General features: G+C 47.5%; 1 protein-coding gene and 2 long non-coding RNA genes across 24 annotated transcripts in view; 2 read left to right on the forward strand and 1 right to left on the reverse strand.

Annotated features, from left to right (window-relative positions):
- The window catches only part of LOC108588901 (uncharacterized), a 903226-nt gene extending 895832 nt beyond the window's left edge, over positions 1 to 7394 (forward strand). For all 10 annotated transcript variants that reach the window (XR_013528665.1, XR_013528668.1, XR_013528671.1 and 7 more), the window contains 4 exons: positions 156 to 1354; positions 2507 to 2654; positions 4615 to 4769; positions 7258 to 7394. The gene's annotated coding sequence lies outside the window, so the exon portion shown is untranslated. The remainder of the gene's footprint in view (positions 1 to 155; positions 1355 to 2506; positions 2655 to 4614; positions 4770 to 7257) is intronic.
- The window catches only part of LOC118149188 (uncharacterized), a 219237-nt gene continuing 202162 nt past the window's right edge, over positions 5895 to 22969 (reverse strand). For 4 of the 13 annotated variants that reach the window (XR_013528692.1, XR_013528689.1, XR_013528675.1 and 1 more), the window contains 2 exons: positions 9556 to 14081; positions 8162 to 8870 (listed from right to left, as the gene is read on the reverse strand). This is a non-coding gene — a long non-coding RNA (uncharacterized LOC118149188). Of the gene's footprint in view, positions 6518 to 7708; positions 8871 to 9555; positions 14082 to 22969 lie in introns of those variants that run through there. The other 9 variants (XR_013528682.1, XR_013528680.1, XR_013528679.1 and 6 more) reach the window with 7 other exon arrangements.
- LOC144579939 (uncharacterized) lies at positions 14232 to 22683 on the forward strand. Its single transcript, XR_013528696.1, has 3 exons — positions 14232 to 14625; positions 18762 to 18819; positions 20163 to 22683. It is a non-coding gene; the product is annotated as an uncharacterized LOC144579939 (long non-coding RNA).

Here is a 22969-nt window from a genome sequence, read left to right on the forward strand (position 1 = left end):
CTTCTCAACCTTTGACTCCACAAAGAATAGAAATGATAGGTCCCCGCAGGGTCAGAGAACAATTTAATGCATCAACGGAGATGAAGCTGGATGCTTGCACAGTATGCATGAAACACTGCATGTGGTAACAAGCGGTTTGAAAATCTTACCTTTAGGACTCCCGTCGAGCCCTACATAACAAACAAGCTCACCTCACTACAGAGACCAACAGAGTTGGACGAGGGGACTGTCTACAGTAGCATGCTTGACCATCTGGGTCCAAGGGGAACCAGAAGGTGGTTAAACCATCCGCCGGAGATGAGCAAAGCCAAGGTGAGCTTGTTTGGCACCAATTCTGTAACTACAGAGCAGTGGACACAATAGCTAAAGCAGAATGTGCCAAGAGGGTGGAGGGGGGCTAGCAGTGTTTGAATTGTGTCCCCCAAAAAATGTTGTATTGAGATCCCAACTCCCACCAAATTTGAAAATGAACCCTATTGGAAATAGATTCTCGGTGCCGCAGAGAAAAGTCAGCACTGAGACAATCTTTCAGCAACGCAATTTTTACTTCCTGGGCTGCGGGAAGGGTACTCCTGTTAGCCCTTGTGCCATGAGTGTACAAAGAACAAAGGGAAATACACAAATTTATCCCTTACACATTTGGGGTCGTCCTTACTGCTGTATCTGATCACCGTTGGTTGGAGCCAGACCCCACAGTCTAAACTAAAACCCATTGCCTAACAAGTTAAAACTTTTCTAAACAGGTAAAAGCAACGGAGAGCTGGGACACGCCTGTGAGCACATCCAGCACAGACATCTTGGTTAAAGTACAAAGACGTAGGATGTACTATGTGCCTGTAAGCATGGCGTGCCTAACAGCTACATAGGATGGGGCTTAACAAAGTTATTAGCATACTTACTCTTTAACGAGAAAGGAAATTTTAAAAAGGAACTTTTCAACTTCCCACAAAATCCTCGAGCTGAAGGGATCAGTGAAGGTTTGTTTATTCCTAAATGACCAGTGAGGTCTGCAGCCAAGTTGCCATAAAGTGAGGAATGAAGGAAGCACGGACGAGGCTGCATCAGGATGTTAAGGAAATTTAAATCATGTCTGGGCTTCAGGAAACCTGGAGTGCGCCTAAGAGAAGGAAATACTGCTTGGATGGTATTATGGGGCAATGACAAGAAAACGGACTCTAACTTTTCTGTAGTTCTTTACTGCCTTAAAAAAAAAAGTCATGTCCTTCTGTCCTATCCCTGAAGAGTTGAGAGCAAAATGATGGTTACCCTGTTTTCTCTACAAATAGATGATTCAGCTGGATCTCCGTTACTGACGACAAGCTCCCAGTGCCTATGAAGGGGACCTTATTTTGAGGTAGGGTCTTTAATCAAGGTACAATGAAGTCACACAGTCTGGAGACAGAAAAATACAACACATAGGGTGGGGTGCAGTGGGTTGTACCTCTCATCCCATTGCTGTGGGAGGATCACTTGAGCCCAGAAGTTCGAGGCTGCTGTGAGTTGTTATAATGGCACCACTGTGCATGGGCAACAGAGCAAGAACCTGTCCTTCCAAAATAGCAAAGAGGGGAGGGAAAGGGAGTGGAGCAGCAAAGCAATCACCTGTCCCTCCAAAAAAGGAAAGAGAGAAGGGAGGGGGAGGAAAAGTAAGTAAATGAGGGTTGTAGAACCAGAAGAGGCTAGAGAAGTGACGGTAACTGAGTCAGAGCCAGATGGATATGCTGGAGTTCACATGGTGGAAAGATGAGGAGACAGCCCATTCCTGTGAGTAGCCAAGGTCTGCTTGGAATAAAGGACATGTGCCTGGCTTCCGTGCTCACAATGATCCTGAAGTGATTGATTGGTAGGAGCTCTGGAAACACTGTGCAGAATCTATTATCAGGTAAAGCGCACCTGGGAGGATCTGTCCTGGAACAGGTACTCCCCAGGGAGTCTGCGCCTGCCACTCATCATCCATGCCTCCCAAAAATCCTCATTGCATCACACAAGGGTGGGTTGCAGCTGTGGCAACGTCCTGTGTGTTTCTAGCCACTCGGTTCATTCTGCGGGGACCTATTATAGACAGCACTGTATTCCCCTCCAAATTCATATATTGAAGCCATAACCCCTCGTGAACTACATTTGGAGACCGGGTCTTTGAAGGAGGGGATTAAGCTTAAATGAGACTGGGCATGGTGGTTTACACCTATAATCCCACCACTGTGGGAGCCGGGTGGATCACTTGAGGTCAGGGGTTCAAGACCAGCCTGGCCAACAGGGCAAAACCCCGTCTCCACTAAAAAAACACAAATTAGCCAGGTGTGATAGCAGGCTTCTATAATCCCAGCTACTTAGATCCCAGGAAGTTGCAGTGAGCTGAGATTGCACCACTGTACTTCAGCCTGGACAACAGAATGAGACTCTCTCTCAAAAAAAAAAAAAAAAAAACAAAATCAGGCCATAAGAGTTGAGGCCCTCACCCAATACGACTGGTGTCCTCATAAGATGTGAAAATCTTACCTTTCAGATGTCCATGAAGCCCGCCCCACTACAAAGACCAACAGTTGGACCAGGGAACTGTTTGGAGATCCATACAAGACCACCTAGAACCACGGAGAGCCAGACAGTGGGTAAAACAATCCTCAAGGCACTGGCCAGAGATGAGCAGAGTCAAGGTGAGCTCATTTGGCACCAATTCCATGACCAATTAGAAGAGGGCACAGTAGCTTGGGCAGAATGTGTCAAGAGGTGGGAGGCCATTGTTCACTGAACAGTTGGAAAGGGAAGACCCCCTAGAAGTTACCAGAAGGATGCATGCACAGAGAAAAGGCCACAGGACGATACAGAGAGAAGGTGGCCCTCTGCAAGCCAAGGAGAGAAACTTCACCAGAAATCCACCCTCCCATCACCTTGATCTTGAACTTCCAGCCTTCAGAACTGTGAGAAGATACAGTCCTGTTGTTTAAGCCAGCCAGCCAGTAGGTACCCAAGCAGACTATGACAGACCCTAACTCTCAGCTGGTGCTGAACCTAATCGCTGTCTCAAGTCTGCCAAAAACTCCACTGTGATTTTCAGAGGCTTTGTGCCTGGGATGTTAGCCTCCCACCCTGCAAAGTCCCAAAATTTGGTAAATTTCCTGAGACAAAAACTGGCTATTTGAGTCCCCGAGTCCCTTTTCAAATCTCAGCTACCTCTGTCCACTCCTTTCCCTCAAAAAAAAAAAAGCATTCTCTGCTAGATGAACTGGGTCCACTAAAACGCATAGGTTGAAGTTCTAACCACCTCTACCTCATAATGGGACTGTATTTCAAGATAGGATGTTTAAAGAGGTAAGTAATTAGGTTCAACTGAGGTCATTAGAGGGGGCCCTAATCCACTATGACTGGTGTCCTTATGAGAAAAGTAGATTAGGGGGCTGGGGGCAGTGGCTCACACCTGTAATTCCAGCACTCTGGGAGGCCAAGGCAGGCAGATCATTTGAGGTCAGAAGTTCGAGACCAACGTGGTGAAACCCCACCTCTACTAAAAATACAAAAATTAGCCAGGCGTGGTGGTGCATGCCTGTATTCTCACCTACTCAGGAGGTTGAAGCAAGAGAATTGCCTGAGTTCAGGAGACAGAGTGAGCTGAGATCACATCGCTGTACTCCAGCCTGGCCAACAGAGCAAGACTCTGTCTAGAAAAAAAAGAGGTTAGGACACACACAACACAGAAGGGAAGAAGGGAGACCATATGAGGTCAAGGGAGAGGATGCTTATCTACCAGTCATTGGTCATCTGGCTCATGCCAGTAGTCCCAGCTACTTGGGAGGCTGAGACAGGAAATTCGCTTGAACCTGGGAGGCGGAGGTTGTAGTGAGCCGAGATTGCGCCATTGCACTCCAGCCTGGATGACAGACTCCGTCCTAAGAAAAATAAAGGAGGCCAGGAAGGAGATCTTGCTGTTGAGGGATCACATTGTGAGCTGAGTGGGAGCGTGTGGGATCCTCCATTTTCACACCATGAACGTCCCAATCTTGGTTTTGGCTCAAGTTCAGTACCTTTGCGCCTTGTCTCTCATTCTTGCTGTTTTATTTTTTATCATGTCTAAAATTATTACAGTGTGCCAGATTCAGTCAGCTGCCTACCAGATTCCCTTAAAAGTGTATAACGTAGTTAAAACCATTGTTTTTAAAAAGCTCCTTTAAAACATGACATTAGTCGTAATATTAAGATAAACGATTGAGTTATCCCCAATGTAGGTGTTACCCTTTGACTTAAATTCCAACTTGAGTAAACTAGGCAAGGAACATTAAAAGCACAATGGCTTTTAGGACCCACCGGGTAATGCTAGAATTTGTGGCATGCTAAACACGAGCAGAACATATGCCAGAGAGTCCTGGTTAATCACATTTGGGGCCCAATTAAACTTTTCCGACTTGCTCCTGCTTCTACCTGGGCCTCAGTGAAGAGAGCACAGCAGGTGAAATTGCCTTAGGCAGAAGGAAACTTCCACTCAGGCTGCTAAGGACAGGTTCAGCTGCTCATTAACTGGGCTCTTTGCAGAGACGGAAGGACAAGGAAGCACAGGGCCAGAGCAAAGCCGGGGATAGGGGACATACATCCCCAAATGCTGCTCTCTCCTCTGCTTCCCAGGAACCAGAACTTTACCCCAGAACTAACTTACCTGTGACTGGTGGCAAAGGTCTCACACCTGGAAGGACCGACAAGCTGTGGGATGAAGGTACCAGGACAAGAAAGAGCTTGAGACCTTTTAGGGGTCGCACTGTCCTTCTGCGATCATTGTTAAGGTCAGTTGCCACTAGACCACAGATCCACAGATGTGTGATAATTCACAATACACAGCATCCTGTTTTTCTTTTTTGAAGACAGCGTCTCACTCTGTTGCCCAGGCTAGAGTGCAGTGGTGCGATCTCAGCTCACTGCAACCTCTGCCTCCCAAGGAGCTGGGACTATAGGTGCACTGCCATGCTCGGCTGATTTTTTGTATTTTAGTAGAGACAGGGTTTGACCATGTTGCCCAGGCTGGTCTCGAACTCCTGAGCTCAGGCAATCCACCCACCTTGGCCTCCCAAAGTGCTGGGATTATAGGTGTGAACCACTGTGCCCGGCCCCTTTTTCAAATGTATTGAGAAGGACATCCAGATCATTGATCTCAGTCTTCCCAAAACGACTGTCCATCCTCAAAGGATCTGGGGACCAGGCCTGGGCTCATACCTGTAATCCGAGCACTTTGGGAGGCCAGAGCAGAAGGATCACTTGAGCCCAGTACTTCAAGACCAGCCTGAGCAACATGGTGAGACCCCCATCTCTATAAACAACAACAAATCAGCCTGGAGCAGTGGTATATGCACCTGAATAGTCCCAGCTACTCTGAAGGCTGAGGTGAGGTCATCACTCGAGCCCAGTAGTTCAAGGCTGCAGTGAGCTATGACTGCACCACTGCACTCCAGCCTGGGTGACAGAGAAAGACACTGTCTCTAAAAATAAAAATTATAAATTTACAACTGTTTCTAAAAAAGGATCTTGGAAAGAATTGCTTGATGCTGCTTCTCTTTGAGGAAGTGATTCCTTTGGTCAACCTGACGTGCCTTTCAGGCTCTTTGCTGTGATGGGGGTAACTGAACGTGCCTTGGAGGAGCAGGAGGCCGGGGATGGTGGCTCATGCCCGTAATCCCAGCGCTTTGGGGGGCTGAGGCAGGAGACTCGCTTGAACCCGAGACGGGGAAGTTGCAGTGAGCCAAGACTGTCCCAGTGTATTCCAGCCTGGGAAACAGAGCAAGACTCAGTCTCAAAAAAAAAACTTAAGAATTCTAGATAGCAAGAAATAAATAGGGTGGAATGATACAGGGAACCAAAGAGACAATGTGAGCCTCCTTTAGGGATGGCGGTCAGAGGAAGTAACATCTGAACTAAGATAAGGAAAAGTAGTAGTCACTAAAAAACAAAATGACAACCTGGTGCAGCGGCTCACGCCTATAATCCCAGTACATTGGGAGGCTGAGACAGGAGGATTGCTTGAGGCCAAGAGTTCAAGACCAGCCTGGGCAATATAGTGAAACCCCTTTCTACAAAAAAATACAAAAATCAGCCAGGCATGGTCGTGGACACCTGTGGTCCCAGCTACTCGGGAGGCTGAGGTGGGAGAATCGCTTGAGCCTGGGAGGCAGTGGCTGCACTGAGCCGTGATTGCACCATAGCACTCCAGCCTGGGCAGCAGAGTGAGGACTGTCTGAAAAATAATAAGAAAATGACAGCTAGGTGCAGTGGCTCACACCTGCCATCCCAGTGCTTTGGAAAGCAGAGGCAAGAGTATCTCTTAAGACTAAGACTTAGAGACCAGCCTGGGCAACATAATGAGACCCCCTTCTCTACAAAAATAATAAAAATAAGCCTGGCATGGTGGTGTGTACCTGTATGTAGTCCCAGCTACTCAGGAGGCTAAGGCAGAAGGATCACTTGAGCCCAGGAGTTTGAGGCTGCAATAGGGTATGATGCACCACTGCACTCCAGCCTGGATGACAGTGACAGCTTGTCTCTAAAAAAACAAAGAGAGAAGATTACTAATTTGAATCCATGTGTATGGAAAAGAGGACAGCATGTTCAAGGTACATAAAGGAAGCTCAAAAGCCCAAGTGTCTGGAGCAAGTGATGAGAGAAAGAAGAGGGAACCTGCCCTCTGAGGGGAACTCCCAGGTCTACAGGCTGGGCGAGCGCTGTGAAATTATGTTGTAAGTGCATCGAGAAGCCACCTAACAGTTTTTTGTTTTTCTTCCTGAGATGGAGTCTCATTCTGTCGCCCAGGCTGGAATACAGTGGTAAAATCTCAGCTCACTACACCCTCTGCCTCCTGGTTCCAAACAATTCTCCTGCCTCAATCTCCCAAACAGCTGGGACTACAGGTGTCCACCACCACACCCAGCTAATTTTTGTATTTTTATTAGAGACGGGGTTTCACCATGTTGGCCAGGCTGGTCTCAAACTCCTGACCTCAAGGGATCTGCCTGCATCGGCCTCCCAAAGTGCTGGGATGACAGGTGTTAGCCACTGCACCTGACCCCAAAAGTTTGTCTTTAAACCAGGGGTCACTCACCAGATACTGACTCTTCACGGAAACCGGTTTCCCGGGATCTCCTGCAGAAATACTCAAAACTTTAGCTTGTAGCCATGTGCTAGCTAAAGGATGCAGTTGAATCGGCCCCCAGCTCCGGGCCTGCTGAATTGAATGTGTCTCCTGATAGGTCCTGGTTCCCTCCCCATCCTTCACTGTATTTTCAGATTGGACAACTTTGCCACCATCCTCTCTTACTGCAAGAGGACATTGGCTTTTCTCTCTGCCCACAACCTTCACCAGCGTCAAAAAGGAAATTTTTGAAGTTTCCTTTCTTGTTAAAGAGTAAGTGTGCTAATAACTTTGTTAAGCCCCATCCTATGTAGCTGTGAGACCTGCCATGCTTACAGGCACGTGGTACATTCTATGTCCTTGTACTTTAGCAAATTATCTGTGCTGGACGTGCTCACAGGCATGGCCCAGCTCTCCACTGCTTTTACCTGTTTAGAAAAGTTTTAAGTTATTAGCCAATCGGGTTTTAGTTTAGATTGTGAGGTCTGGCTCCAGCCAGTGGAGATCAGACACAGCAGTAGGGACAACCCCAAATGCGTAAGGGATAAATTTGTGTGTTTCCCTTTGTTCATTGTACTCTCATGGCAGGATGGCTGGCGAGGGTACCTTTCCTGCAGTCCAGGAAGTAAAAATTGCATTGCTGAAAGATCCTTTGTCTCCGTGCTGATTTTTCTTTGCAGCACCGAGCACCTATTTCCAAAAATATTTTCCTGAAGCACATCTCCCTTTGTATCTCTGCTTTCATGGAACCATTTCACAGCCCCTTTCTGCCTGCAAAAAGAAGCACAAGATCACCTTGGCCCCCTTAGCATTTTGTGATGTGTCCCTGGCTTGTGCTACTGAATTTCACATAGTCTGTATTTTACCTGAGAAGTTCTCAAAACTTTTTGAGAGCTTTGCACTTTTAAAAACCACTGGGATTCTGGGCGTGTTGGCTCACGCCTGTAATCCCAGCACTTTGGGAAGCCAAGGCAGGTGGATCAACGAGGTCTGGAATTCAAGACCCACCAGACCAACATGGTGAAACCCCATCTCTACTAAAAATACAAAAATTAGCCAGTGTGGCAGCGTATGCCTGTAGTCCCAGCCACTCAGGAAGCTGAAGCAAGAGAATTGCTTGAACCTGGAAGGCAGAGGTTGCAGTGAACTGCAATTGCACCACTGCACTCCAGCCTGGGCAACACAGCAAGACTCTGCCTCAAAAAAAAAACAAAAAAAAATCAGAATCCCCCAAATGCTTTCCTCAATGTGGGTTATAACATCAATTGATAAAGCATTATAGATTAAAACCAACATTTTTAACATTTTTTATTAACTTAGTAAACAATGAGCCCATTGCACGATAATATAAATAACATATTTGTTAAAAGCAAACTATATTCCCAAACCCTGAGAGGAGCATCGTTTTACATTTTTGCAAATCTCTCGTGTCTGGCTTAATGGAAGACAGCTGGATTTCCAAATCCACTCCTTCCTTCAATCTGCTACAAAACCTTATTTTGGTTTAGTTATATGTAGAAAATCCAGCCTCACACAGATATGTAGGTGAAAAACAGAGGCTCTTGTGGATCCCCAAAAGAATCTTGGAAACCTACAGAGGGCCTTGAACTCACCTTGAGAGCCAGGGCTGTGGCTAAACCAGATGGCATCTGTGAATAAGCCTGACATTCCTCCCTACGCCGTGGGCTCACACACTGTTCTCCCTCCTGTGATTCTTCCTTCCTCATTCACCTGCTTAAATCCTAACCTAGACCCAGGTCTGATGTTTCTACAACAGAGTAAAGAAGCCCCAAGGCCCATCAGGAGACAGCAGAGCCACTAGAGGCCCAAACCACCACATCACACCAACTCCTAGACTCAACCAGTCCTCCTGCCTCGGCCTCCCAAAGTGCTAGAATTACAGGCCTGGGCCACCACACTGGGCATTTGGGATAATACCCCCAAGTGTCCTGGAAGAAGATCTTCTCCCTGCAACCCAGCTCTGCCAGGGTTTGCAGCTGTCTGGAAAGACCCCTCGGGTACTGTACTGGTCTGTACAGGCTGCCATAGCACAATATTATAGACTGGGTGGTTTAAGCAACAGACAATGATTTTCTCAGAGTTCTGGAGGCTGGAAGTTCAAGATCAAGGTGTCTGCAGATTTGGTTTCTCCTTGCAGCTGGCTGCCTTCTCACTGTGTCCTAGCATGACCTTTCGTCTGCACATGTGCCCCCTGAAGTGTTTCCTCATCTTCTTACAGAGACACCAGCTCTGTTAGACTAGGGTCCTACATTAGGGCATCATTCAACCCTAATTACCTCGTTAAAGAGGCTATCTCGGCCAGGTGTGGTGACTCAGCCCTGTAATTCCAGCACTTTGGGAGGCCGAGGTGGGTGGATCACCTGGGTTGGGAGTTCAAGACCAGCCTGGCCAATATGGTTAAACCCCACCTCTACTACAAATACAAAAATTACCTGGGTGTGGTGGTGTGTGCCTGTACTCCCAGCAACTTGGGAGGTTGAGACAGCAGACTCTCTTGAACCTGAGAAGGATGTCGTGGTGAGCCAAGATCGTGCCACTGCACTCGCCTGGGCGACAAAGCAAGACATCATCTCAAACAACAAACAAACAAAAAACTATCTTCAATATCTCCACAGAGTCACACTGGGAATCAGGATTTCAACATATGACTGGGGAGACACAATTCAATCCATACCACATATTCACACCCTAAGCAGCCATATCTCACCAGTCCCCTGCTGTATATATCAAAATAGTTTTCAGTAAAAATCCATAAACGAAACAAGTCCTCATAATATTAAGAACAAAAATGCCAATCGTGAAAATTTCTTATATCGAACTAAACATAAAGAAAAATCTTTAAAAATTACAGTGTGAAAAAGAGGAAAGGAGAAATGTATCACGATGTCTTAGTTCCATGTGAATGTTTTTGATAAACCTGGAAACATTTTTTCTGAATGAGTCAATTGTGCTAAATTCGGAGACTCTTAGTAGGTGGAATGAGAGAACTGAAGTCACTCAAAGACCTGTTTATCTCTGCAATGACTTTAGCATCTTTTATGTCAAATCGATCATTAGATTTCAATGAGTTCGACAATTATGTTTTGTTTTGTTTGAAACAAAGTCTCATTCTGTCGCCAAGGTCAGAGTGGAATGGTGCGATCACAGCTCACTGCAGCCTCGACCTCCCGGGCTCAGAAGAGTCTCCCACCTCAGCCTCTTCAGTAGCTGGAACCACAGGCACATGCTCAATTGCCTTGTGGCAAATTAGCCAAGCTTGGCTAATTTTTTTTTTTTTTAATTTTTTGTAGAGATAGTGTCTTTCTGTGTTGCCCAGCCTGGCTTCAAACTCCTAGACTCAAGCAATCCTCCCGCCTCAGCCTCCCAAAGTGTTGAGATTACAAGCCCTAGCCACCTCACCGGGCCAACAATTCATGTTTTAAACAATGTTAACAATCTCTGCTCAAATACAGGGATACATATGTAGTTTAGAGATACGAACTTCAGCAGAAGCAAATTCAAATGACTCAACCATTAGGAACCTTTCCTCAGAAGCAGTGTGTGTAGCCGAGTCCATACATGTTGAGACCAGCTAGAAAGCTGGGAGTTCTCCAACTGGAGTTCCATATAGAGGAACATCTTGGCTGAGTGTGGCAGCTCACACGTGTAATCCCAGCACTTTAGTAGGCTGAAGCAGGAGGATGGCTTGAGGTCGGGAGTTCAAGCCTAGCCTGAGCAACACAGTGAGACTTTGTCTCTACAAAAAAATAAAATAAAATAAAGCTGAGCACAGTGGCATGCACCTGCGTGGCCCCAGCTATTCAGGAGGCTGAGGAAGGAAGATTGTCTGAACCTAGGAAATCAAGGCTGTGCTCTAGCCTGGGCGACAGAGCGAGACCCTGTCTCTTAAAAAAAAAAAAAAAGAAAAAAGAAAAAGATAATAATAAACAAAAGTAATAATAAATCATAACTTGCAGTTTACGTATATATCACCATTATCAGAAGATACTGTGAACCAATGGCCTAGAACACAGACCAACAGAAGATTTGGAGGAAGAATATTCTATCGCTAATTTTATTAGAACTGCTGGTGTAAGATGACAATAAAAAGTTGACCAACCTCTAGTCGATTTTATTGTTTTAAAATTATCTAGGAACAATGAACAATAAATTGATTTTTTGAGACAGGATCTCACTCTGGCTCAGCTAGAGTGCAGTGCTGTGAACAGTTCATTGCAGCCTCAAACTCCTAGTCTCAAGAGATCCTCCAGTCTCAGCCTCCCAAGTAGCAGAGACTATAGGTGTGAGCCACTGTGCCTGGATAATTTTTTAACTTTTTTAGTGGCCATGGGATCTCACTATGTTGCCCAAACTGGTCTCAAACTCCTGACCTCAAGCACTCCTCCTACCTCAGCCTCACAAAGTGCTGGGATTCCAGGCATGAGCCACTGAGCATGGCTGATGTATTCCCTTACTGCTTTCATCCAAGGCGAACCCTCCCACTCCCCTGCTTGCTGTGCCACTGGCTATCACTGGACCCAGATATCAAGCTCCATCTGCCCCTCAGTTCCTCCCAAGGATAAGTACTGACCTGCCATGCCCAAAGGAACCTCAGCCAGGGGCGATGAGGCTGTAGGACATGGTGCAGTGCAGCTATCTCTTTATGCAGATTCATGTGTGCAGAAGGTTTATGCAGGAGTGAGGTGCTGGGACAGTATTGGGGAAAGGGGGACAGGGATATAAACAGCTCCTTATCTGTTCTTCTTGCCCAGAGCCACGGGCTAATGTCTGAACCCCATGGAAAAAGAGAGCAACTGGAGACAGAAGCCGAAAAGGTGATTTCCTGACAAACTCAGAGAAACACAACAGCTCAATCCTGTCCCTGCTAAGGTCTCCGGTGGAAAAACGGTATCCAGAGCCAGGGACCATGAGGCTCTCCCAGTTTACAGAGAATCCCTGGTTCCTCGTCCCTTGGAGCAGCTCCAGCAGTGCCCTGAGGCGCCATTCTTAGCATAGAAATGGGTGGTCTCCCAGGACACCAGTATCCCCAGCACTAACAAGTCTCCTTCTGTTAGCTCTGTGGATGGAGAACATGACAGACAGGCTCCTTCTGCGTTCCAGGTGGTAAACACTGCTAGGAAGACCTGGCTCCAGAGAAGCTTGGGTTGACCTCATTCCTGCATCAAGCATATTTCTCTACAACTCCCAGGGTTGGCTTTGGAGTGTTTCCTCTGAACATGGCTGCTCACGTCAGGCCAAAGGCAAAGAGTAGTTTTAGGATGGGAAGAGCTTTGGTGCAGACAGGCAAGGTCCCGGGAGCTGCCCACGCCCTACCTGGCAGCCTGTGCTGAGCCCCGGCCGTGCACGGCTGTGTCTACTCTCGCAGCAGGCATATGGGGAAGGCAGGGTGATCACTGTGTGTGCCCGCCTCACAGGGCTCATCCAAGTGTCCCTTCCACCTTCCGTCTCCTTCTGCTGGTAAAAGGAAGCCTCCCACGTGCACTCCTGCCCTGGAGTCTCCACCCTGCTGGCTTAGAAACTACCTCAATTATACTTACTGGCTTTGCAGCTGCCCAGGCATGAAACCCATCTTTGGGTCATTTCCACCCTGACTGGTTTTGTTTTGTTTTTTGAGACGGAGCCTTACTCTGTCACCCAGGATGGAGTGCAGTGGTGCGATCTCAGCTCACTGCAACCTCCACGTCTGGGGTTCAAGAAATTCTCCTGCCTCAGCCTCCGGAGTAGCTGGGATTGCCAGTACCCACCACCACTCCTGGCTAATTTTCGTATTCTTAGTAGAGGTGGGATTTCACCACGTTGGCTAGTTTGGTCTCGAATTCCTGACTTCAGGTGATCCACCCGCCTCAGCCTCCCGAAGAGCTGGGATTACAGGTGTGAGCCACCCCCACGCCTGGCCTGACCTTGCTTCTTAGCTCAGTATTTCCTATTCAAAATGAACAAAACCTCCCCTTTTCATGCACCACATCAGGAGTTACCAGCACCCACTCTGACCCTAACTTCGATCCAGGCTTCAGACCAGGAAACCCGTCTGACCTTTCCCCAGAAAGAAAGATCTTCTCCTGTGGGGTCCCCAGACTAACCCCCTTGTCCTCTGGCTCCTTTCTGTAAGATCACCGCTCTGTTCCGTTTCAACAGTAGAGCTAACAGAGCGTGGGCGGGAGAAGGACGTGCCTGGCTTCATTTTTCACTCTCTGCACAGCCTTCAGCAACTTGGCAAACCTGTCAGAGTCGCAGTTTCCTCTTGTTTAAAGCAGTGATCACCCTGCCTTCCCCGTGTGCCTGCTGTGAGGGTGGATATGGCCACGCATGGCCAGGGCTCGGCACAGGCAGGGGCGCCTGCTGAAGATGAGGGCACCTGCGCCCACTCCCACCAGTGGGGTGCTGGACTGGCCCTTCCTTGCTTTTCTCTCTGTGTGGCTCCCCTCTGGGCCCTTGTTCTAAATGCACTTCTGTATCTTTGGACTTCTGTGGTCAACATTCTCTCATTCAATCAGCAAACATTGAGTGAGTCCCTATTGTATGCCAAGGATTGCATTTAGGCATCAGGGTTCCACAAATGAGCAAGACATGCTCCTGATTTTTAGACAGCTTACCCTCTGGCGGGATGATGGCAGATGTGGAAACAGAGCAAGGAGGAGCTATAATAAATGCATCCATCAGCAGCCCCAAGCCCTGCCAGGGTACCCTTTGGGTCTTACTACTGCCTCCTGCCCCTTACTAGTCCTGGATATGCCCAAGGAGATGCATGCCTGAGTCTCAGTTTACCCACCTTTAAAATGGGGGCATTCTCGATTTCCAAGGTTTCGTTGAGGCATCACCAGCCCTGCTCCAAGTCCCTCAGGGAGGGTTGACTCTGGCTCTAACTCACTCCCAAATAAGCCCGTCAGGGTTTCTCAGTCTTGGAAAAATATTGCACTTGGCTTTTTGGATGAATCTGGAAGCCATCCTTCTCAGCAAACTGACACAAGAGCAGAAAACCAATCACTGCATGTTCTCACTCACAGGTGGGTGCTGAACAATGAGAACACGTGGACACAGGGAGAGGAGCTTCACACACTGGGGGCAGTTGGGGGCGGGGGGTAGGGGAGGAACAGCAGGGGGTGGGGAGGAATAACATGGGGAGAAATGCTGGATATAGTATACACCTAAAGTAAAATAAAATAAAATAATATCTGAAAGAACCATTTCTTCTACAACAAAGCAAAACCCATAAGCCTGACTAGAAAGCAATGTTAGCATGTCCTCAGGGTGGCTTGCCAAAGCAGCTTTCAGATCCCAGCCTGCTCCCCTCCCTGCTGGCTCTCAGAGGAGGGGACTCTGAGCGCCTCTGCTTCTTTATAGAAGGCGCTTCTCACTGGCTCCCCTCTGCCGTGCCCCAGGGCTGTGTGCTCAGAACAGTTGGTTCTGTTTGAAGCCAGCGGACTCTGCCTAAACATCCCGACGACAGGAGCTCCCTAAAGCATTGCGCTGTTTCCAACTGAGGAGTGTGGAGGAGGTTAAAGGTATGAAATCGCCTCTCATAGGTGATTACAGGTTCCTAGGGCTTCCTAATTCCTAACTACAGCTTAAGCATGCAGAGAACCAAAAAGGGAGGACTCAGGTGCCTTGGAGAGGCTCACACGCCTGTGTCCCTGCTGAGCAAAGCAAGCAAAGCGATACTTGGTCTTATCCAGAGGTGGGGAGTAAATAAGGAGAGAAAGCGGGGTTGAGGGGTGGGAAGGACACTCCCTGAAAACCTTCTGCACTGCAGGCAACCAAGCCTTTCCAACAGGACATACTCAAATCCCCAACATCTCTACAGGGTGAGGCTAATGTTCCTGCTTACAATGTGGGGGGTTGGGGGCAAAGTTGCATAGATACAAGGCAAGGGAGGCAGATTCAAAACCAGGGATATCTCGTTTCCAAAGCCCTGTTCTTCACTCTAAGCCACACTATCTCCTAATGAAGTTTGGCCAGGGTCAGGGGGAGAGGCAGCAGCCTCTTGTGATTAGGTGGGAGTCTTAAGCTACTGATTACCCTGGGACGTCTCTTAAAATCCCAAATGGGCCGGAGTCAGCCCTTTACCTAACTCAGCCAGACCATCTACGTAACACATAAGACTTTGGGATAGTCACAACTTGGACTCCTCTATTTAAGAGAAAAGGTGTCAGGCTGGGTATGATGGCTCACATCTGTCATTCCAGTACTTTGGGAGGCCAAGGTGGGAGGACTGCTTGAGACCAGGAGTTTGAGACCAGCCTGGGCAACACAGCAAGACCCTATCTCTGCCAAAAGAAATTTAAAATAAAATTATCCAGGAGTGGTGGCCTGTAGTCCCAGCTATTTGAGTGGCTGAGGTGGGAGGATCTCTTCAAGCCAGGAGTTCAAGACCAGCCTGGGCAACATTGCAAGACCCCATTTCTAACCAAAAAAAAAAAAAAAAAAAAAGGAAAACTACTCAGTCATGCCTGTAGTCCCAGCTACTCAAGAGGCAGTGAGGTGGGAGTATGACTTGAGCTCAGGAGGTCGAGGCTGCAATGAGCTATGATTGTACCATTGCATTCTAGCCTGGGCAACAGAAGCAGACCCTGTCTCAGAAAAAAAAAAAAAAAATAGAAAGAGGAAGTATCACCTCTGCTTACCAGAAGCCATCCATCCTCCCGCTACAGCCTTACAAGCCACTTCTTCAGTGTGCTTTAAGGTATTCGGATGTACTTATTAATTAGTCATCATTATTGACCTGACATTCTGCTGTCATTTAAATAAACTTGGTGAAATTAATGAGGCCCTTAATACACAGATTTCTTGTGCTAATTATTTTTTGGTCAACAAGTTCCATTGTTAGTATAAATAGCAATATGAATCATACCAAGGATCAATAGTTGTGTGGGCGGTGAGCTGAGGAATAAGGAAAAGACACTCACGTCGGGCGGTGTTGGGAGAAGCCTAGAGACTGGACAAACGAGAAGGCTGCCTTGAGTAAGGGATGGCTGAGGATAGCTTTGTTGATGATGGGGTGGGAGAAGCAGGATGGTTCCCACATGCACAAAGGGAGTCTGTGAAAGGGCTCAATGTGGCAGTGACTGTGGCTACCCGGAGCCTTCTAAGACACACACACTGATGCAAGTTCAGAGACACTGAAGATTCTGCCATTGTCTCCACCCCAGCCACTTCCAGCAGACCTCCAGGCCCCCGCTGACCCAGCCATCCAGTGCGCCCTCTCAGTCAGCTCCCAGCTGACCCAGCCATCCAGTGCGCCCTCTCAGTCAGCTCCCAGCTGACCCAGCCATCCAGTGCGCCCTCTCAGTCAGCTCCCAGCTGACCCAGCCATCCAGTGCGCCCTCTCAGTCAGCTCCCAGCTGACCCAGCCATCCAGTGCGCCCTCTCAGTCAGCTCCCAGCTGACCCAGCCATCCAGTGCGCCCTCTCAGTCAGCTCCCAGCTGACCCAGCCATCCAGTGCGCCCTCTCAGTCAGCTCCCAGCTGACCCAGCCATCCAGTGCGCCCTCTCAGTCAGCTCCCAGCTGACCCAGCCATCCAGTGCGCCCTCTCAGTCAGCTCCCAGCTGACCCAGCCATCCAGTGCGCCCTCTCAGTCAGCTCCCAGCTGACCCAGCCATCCAGTGCGCCCTCTCAGTCAGCTCCCAGCTGACCCAGCCATCCAGTGCGCCCTCTCAGTCAGCTCCCAGCTGACCCAGCCATCCAGTGCGCCCTCTCAGTCAGTACCTTCTCTTGGCACCTTTTCCCTTGATCTGCTCAAAGCTTGCACCTTGGCTTATGTTCCCTCCCTCACTAGATGTTCAGTCTCAGCCCCTGCAATCCAGCTTCCAATCCAGAAACCAAAAACGAAAAGCGAAAATTGCCCCCCGCTAAGGAGCTCTGGTGGTTCTCATGGTCTGGAGGGTAGTCCAAGGCTTCCTTAGAGTGCAGTCTCTTTTCATGGAGTTCAAGTGTCCAGACCTTAACTGTCCTTACCTCCCCAGCCTCCCATCCTACATGCATAAAATGCTTTGGGAATTCATCCGTTCCCCTCATCCCATCATTTCATTTCAGCCAGTTAACTCCTGCACAGTCTCCACCCTTAAAATCTCACTTCTGTCGGGGACCTTCCAGGAATCCCCAGCCAGGCTCCTCCTCTATTCCCAGGCCTCCCAGCCTTCCCACGTTTACAGCTCTTACCACACTATTGATCATTTTCACTATCACGTCTTCCTTATTTTATGTCTTGCTCATTCCCGGTACCATGAACCTCTCAAAGGCATGGCATATGCCTGATTCATCTCAGGCTGCACAAAGCCCCGCAGTGCATAAATGTTCGATGAACAAACAAATAAGTGATTAAATCCTTGTGGGAGAAAGGATTGTGGGGGACTAGGGAGTCAGCAGATAGGTGAGCTGGGAATGGAATCGCAGTGAGAAACTGAGAGTGGAGATGAAGGAAGCCTTGAAGCGGCTGCTGGCTTTTGGTAAGTGGACTCAGTACAGACTAAGAACATTGATAAGAAACTGGCAGGAAGAAAAGACGAGACTACAGACCTCTCCATCTCCTTCACCTGTGGTGACTACTGATGCAGGCAGAGGAGGCTTGAGAGAATATGGCAGATTTACCAGCCACATTTGGCTCAAGCTCTGTGTACATATTTTACGAGGTACCAGTGGGCAAGAGATGGCATGCTGATCAGGGACAGACAGCTAGGTTCCCGTTGACCCAGTGGAAGGATCTTTCTAGAAGGTCGGCGTCTCCTGCTCTGCAGAACAAACCATGTGTCCATGAGCTATCAGGTTTCTTTGGAAATTTTTAGCTTTTACCAAAGCACACAAGGAGGCTCCAGCCAGGGTGTCCAACCTTTTGGCTTCCCTGAGCCACATTGGAAGAACTCTCCTGGGCCACACATAAAATACACTAACACTAAAAAAAGGTCTGTGCATAATTTTCATGATATCTACCACCACAGATAAGCAAAAAATTCCTGCATTGGAATTACTGGACATGGCTGCTCTAGACTCTAGCCATGAAAGACCATCAGAAGATGCTAAGAAGCTCCCCAGGATGCAGTGACATGGGGAGATCTCATCGCCCAGCTCTGAGCAAACTCTCAGGTCACAGAAGCATTGGCATCTTTCAGGGAGTCACATGATGGTGTCAGACCTGACGACTGTGGGGTGCAGCTCTCCCAAGACCCAAAGGGGGATTCATTGAACATTTGCCATGTACACAGCACTAAGGGTTAAAACTCAAAGAGTCCTTCCTGCTCTGATGAATTTCTAAAATGAATGATTTCACTTTAGGTGAAATGTCAAGAAGCATGATCTGGGAAAGAAGCAAAGGAAGGCTGCGTGGGTCTGGAAATTTTATCTCTTAAAGCACAGGTTCCCAAACCCTGAGCCATAAACTGGTATTGGTTTGTGGCCTGTTAGGAACCAGGCTGAACAACAGGAGGTGAGCAGTGGGCAAGTGAGTGAAGCTTTATCTGTATTTACAACCACTCCCTGTAGCTCACATTACCACCTGAGCTCTGCTTCCTATCAGATGAGCTGCAGCATTAGATTCTCATAGGAGCGCAAATACACTGTGAATTGCACATGCAAGGGATTCTAGGTTGCATGTTCCTGATGAGAATCTAACGCCTGATGATCTGTCACTGTCTTCCATTACCCCAGAATGGACCATCTAATTGGAGGAAAACAAGCTCAGGGCTCCCACTGATTCTGCATTACGGTGAGTTGTGGAATTATTTCATTATATAGTACAATGCAGTAGTAATAGAAATGAAATGCACAATAAACGTAATGAGCTTGAATCATCCCCGTACCATCCTCTCCCCGCTCTACCCTCCCCTGGTCCGTGGAAAAACTGTCTTCTATGAAACTGGTTCCTGGTGCCAAAAAAGTTAAGGACCGCTGTCTTAAAGATTGTTTTACATTCTTTCTTCTCCTTGACCAGAGGGGGGTTAATACAATGGAGATTCCTTTTCAGCATCAAAAGGGAAGACTCTCTATGTGAGCTAAGCTTTTATTTGAGTTGAAACATCCAAAAACTCTCTACAAAATAGACAGAGTCCAGTATGTCAGGAGGGTTAATGCCCCCGGGAAACAAAATTGCATTAACATTCAAAGATGTTCCAATATTTCTTCAAGTTTCGCAACTGATACTAAATTAAGCCATGAAGTGCAACCATGCTAATTGGCAAAAGGCACATGATAGACAATAATGATATAAAAGTTCATCTCTTACTCTAATTACAAAAAAGGATTTTTTTCATGAAGGAACAAGCTCTCACATTCACCATATGGATGCTGAAGCACCTTTCTTGCACAGTATGATACCACAACTCTGTCTTCCACAGCCCTAATGGGAAATGAAACTATTTTTTGTATATTAGGATGTCAAAACATGGGATCGCATGTCCAATGTGGTGTCTTAATGCAATGGAATTCACCTTTGGGTCAATGAATAATGCATCACATAAGTCTTCTAACTTAAATAGGTATCACTGAGTTAGAATTCTTTATAATCAGTCACATGCATGCATATGATCATTGCAGTATTATTTACAACAGCAAAGATATGGAATCAACCTAACTTCCCATCAGTGATAGACTGGATAAAGAAAATGTGGAATGTATACACTGTGGAATACTGTGCAGCCATAAAAAAGAACAAGATCGTTGCTCTTGTTCGGGCACACAGATGGAGCCGGACGTCATTATCCTTAGCAAACTAACCCAAGAACAGAAAACCGAATACCACCTGTTCTTAATTATATGTGGGAGCTAAATGATAAGAACACATGGACACACAGAGGGGAACCACACACACTGGGGCCTTTTGAAGAGTGGAGGGTGAGAGGAGAGAGGGGATCAGGAAAAATAACTAATAGGTACTAGACTAATACCTAAGTGATGAAATAATCTGTACCACAAATCCCCACGACACAAGTTCACCTATATAACAAACCTGCCTGTATACCCCTGAACTTAAAAGTTAAAAAATAAGAATTCTTTAGGGGGTGCTATCTCTCTGGTGTCACTGAGCTTTCCCATGCCTGGTATCTCTTACAGACTATGAAGAGTGCAGACTCACCCCTTATCTCCACCAAAGTCTAACCACCAGGGAAGAGACAGAAGGAACTGCAAATGGGAGCAAACAATCCACTTTATTAAAGTGCCCAATAACTGCCAAAGTACAAGACAAAGTTGAAACTGAGACATGACTTAGATATGAGGCTACAGTAGAGGCATCCTGTCAGTGCCTGTATGGACTTGTATTTCCCCAAAGAAGAACCTGGGTCTGGGTATCTTATTTGCAAGAAATTCTCAGGGATCAGTGGTGGGCAGCCAGATAGAGTGAGGGAAGGGGAAGAAACCCACGTTGGATGCATAATTGAGTCCACTGCTGTCAGCGTCTGGGGCTCTCGAAATAGTCCACCCAAGATCAGCCTTAAGCTGCAACCACTGGCTTCCAAAGCTGTTGGTTGGGTGGATCCCCACCTCCAGGCTAGTCGTACTTGCTGATCAGTGACTTCCACCAACATCAGGAGTGTCAGAGAAATACGAAGGGTAGAACACAGAAGATCACCGTGGGTACATAAGGGAAGTGGTCATAGGGTCAAGGTAGGTAGAAGCCAACTCAAACTTACCACTGCAGCTGTGGCTAAAACTGAATGGGAGGACAAGGGAACGCAAATGAAACCTAGATGTGTGTGATACACCTGCCACAAGTGTGTGAGGTCCACTGCAGGGGTGCGCTGGGTCCATTCATTTGGCTGACACCAAAGATGGCAGCCCCCTCTATCAATGCAAGCCCCAGCAACACACAAACCACCAGCTCGAATACGCAGCTCTCCTTCAGGGGCAACCTCAGGTCCTAATCCAAGGCACAGATGCACGAAGCCACCGTGAACTACAGCTTCTCTTACCGATGAGGCGCAAATGGGCAAAAGAAGGACTGAAATAATTTCCTGCTTCTGAGCCAAAATCCTATTGATGCGTTGGGGTAATGCTTGCCCATGTAAACTTTTCTAATCTTAGCAGCTTAATACAATAACTGTCTGAAACTGTGAGCTCCAACCTGGCTTCCCTATAGCCATTCAGAGACCAAATACCTCCCACGTTCTGGTTCTGCTGTTGTCAAGATGTTTATCAGCATGAAGAAGGAAAAGGCAGGTAGGATTCCACATGCAAAGGTTCTATGGGACAGAAATGAAAGTGGTTCCTGGCACTTCTGCCCACTTATCATCAGCTGAACTCAGTCACTTGGCAGCAGTTAACTCCAAGAAAGGCCAGAAACAGGCTGAGGTTGTGTATCTAGGGATAAGATGAAACGTGTTTAATGAACACCTAGGCCATCTCTGCCATAAATTCCTCCTTTTCATAACACATAACCCAAAAAATAAACAGCTTTCATCAATATGGCTGATATGGTTTGGCTGTGTTCTCACCTAAGTCTCATCCTGAGTTGTAGCACCCGTAACCCACGTGCGGTGGGAGGGACGCAGTGGGAGATAACTGAATCATGGGGGTGGTTTTCCTTATACTGTTCTGGTGGCAGTGAATAAGTCTCATGAGATCTGATGGTTTTATAAGGGGAAACCTCTTTCACCTGGCTCTCATTCTCTCTCTGTCTGCAGCCATGTAAGATGTACCATGTTACAGATGGGGAAACTGAGGCTCAGGAGGCCAGTGGTTTGCTGAAGTTAACATCCTTGATGGGAACCACGCAATTTAAACTCACGTGTCTTGAAATTTAAATTCACGTCTTTTCACAGAGCTCCTCGATGTGAAAAAGGAGGACGAGGAGCAATGTCTTTTATCATTTACATTCAGAAAACAATACAAGAGATGGAATCATTCTGCTTTTGTTTCTAGGCCACAAAATCCTAGCCAGAAAGGCTAAATTAGGAAACAGAACATGAGATGTATTAATCTGCTAGGACTGTCACAGCAAAAGACCACAGGCAGAGTGGCTTAAACAGCAGAAATTTATAGGCTCACAAACGCATTATGAGCAGGGTTGGTCTTTTTTTTTTTTTGAGACCGAGTCTCCCTCTGTCACCAGGCTGGAGTGCAGTGGAACAATCTTGGCTCACTGCAATCTCCACTTCCTGGTTTCAGGCAATTCTCCTGCCTCAGCCTCCCAAATACCTGGGACTACAGGCATGCACCACCACACTGAGCTAATTTTTTGTATTTTTAGTAGAGATTGGGTTTCACCATATTGGCTAGGCAGGTCTTGAACTTCTGACCTTGTGATCTACCCATTTCAGCCTCCCAAAGTGCTGGGATTACAAGTGTGAGCCACCACGCCCGACCAGGGTTGGTCTTTTCTGAGGGTGGTGAAGGTGAATATGTTCCATGCTCTTCTCCTAGCTCCTGGTGGTTTGCTGGTGATTTGGCATTCCTTGGCTGGTAGATGCATTACCTGATCTCCCTCAGCTTCATCCAGTGCTCCCTCTGCATCTGTATCAGTCTCTGTGCCCACATTTCTTTCTTCCTTCCTTCTTTCCTTCTTTCTTTGGAGACGGAGTCTCACTCTGTCACCCAGGCTAAAGTGCAGTGACACGATCTCAGCTCACTGCAACCTCCACCTCCCAGATTCAAGCAATTCTCCTGCCTCAGCCTCCCGAGTAGCTGGGACTACAGGTGCACATCGCCATGCCCAGCTAAATTTTTTGTATTTTTAGTAGTGACTAGGTTTCACCATGTTGCCCAGGGTGGGTTTCAACTCCTAAGCTCAGGCAATCCACCCGCCTCAGCCTCCCAAAGTGCTGGGATTACAGGCGTGAGCCACTGCTCCCAGTCTTCTCTGCTTTTTTATAAGCACACCTGTCATACTGGATTACAGCCACCCTAATGGCCTCATTTTAACT

Source organism: Callithrix jacchus, chromosome 2, assembly GCF_049354715.1.
Source record: "Callithrix jacchus isolate 240 chromosome 2, calJac240_pri, whole genome shotgun sequence".
NCBI classification, from domain to species: Eukaryota; Metazoa; Chordata; class Mammalia; order Primates; family Cebidae; genus Callithrix; species Callithrix jacchus.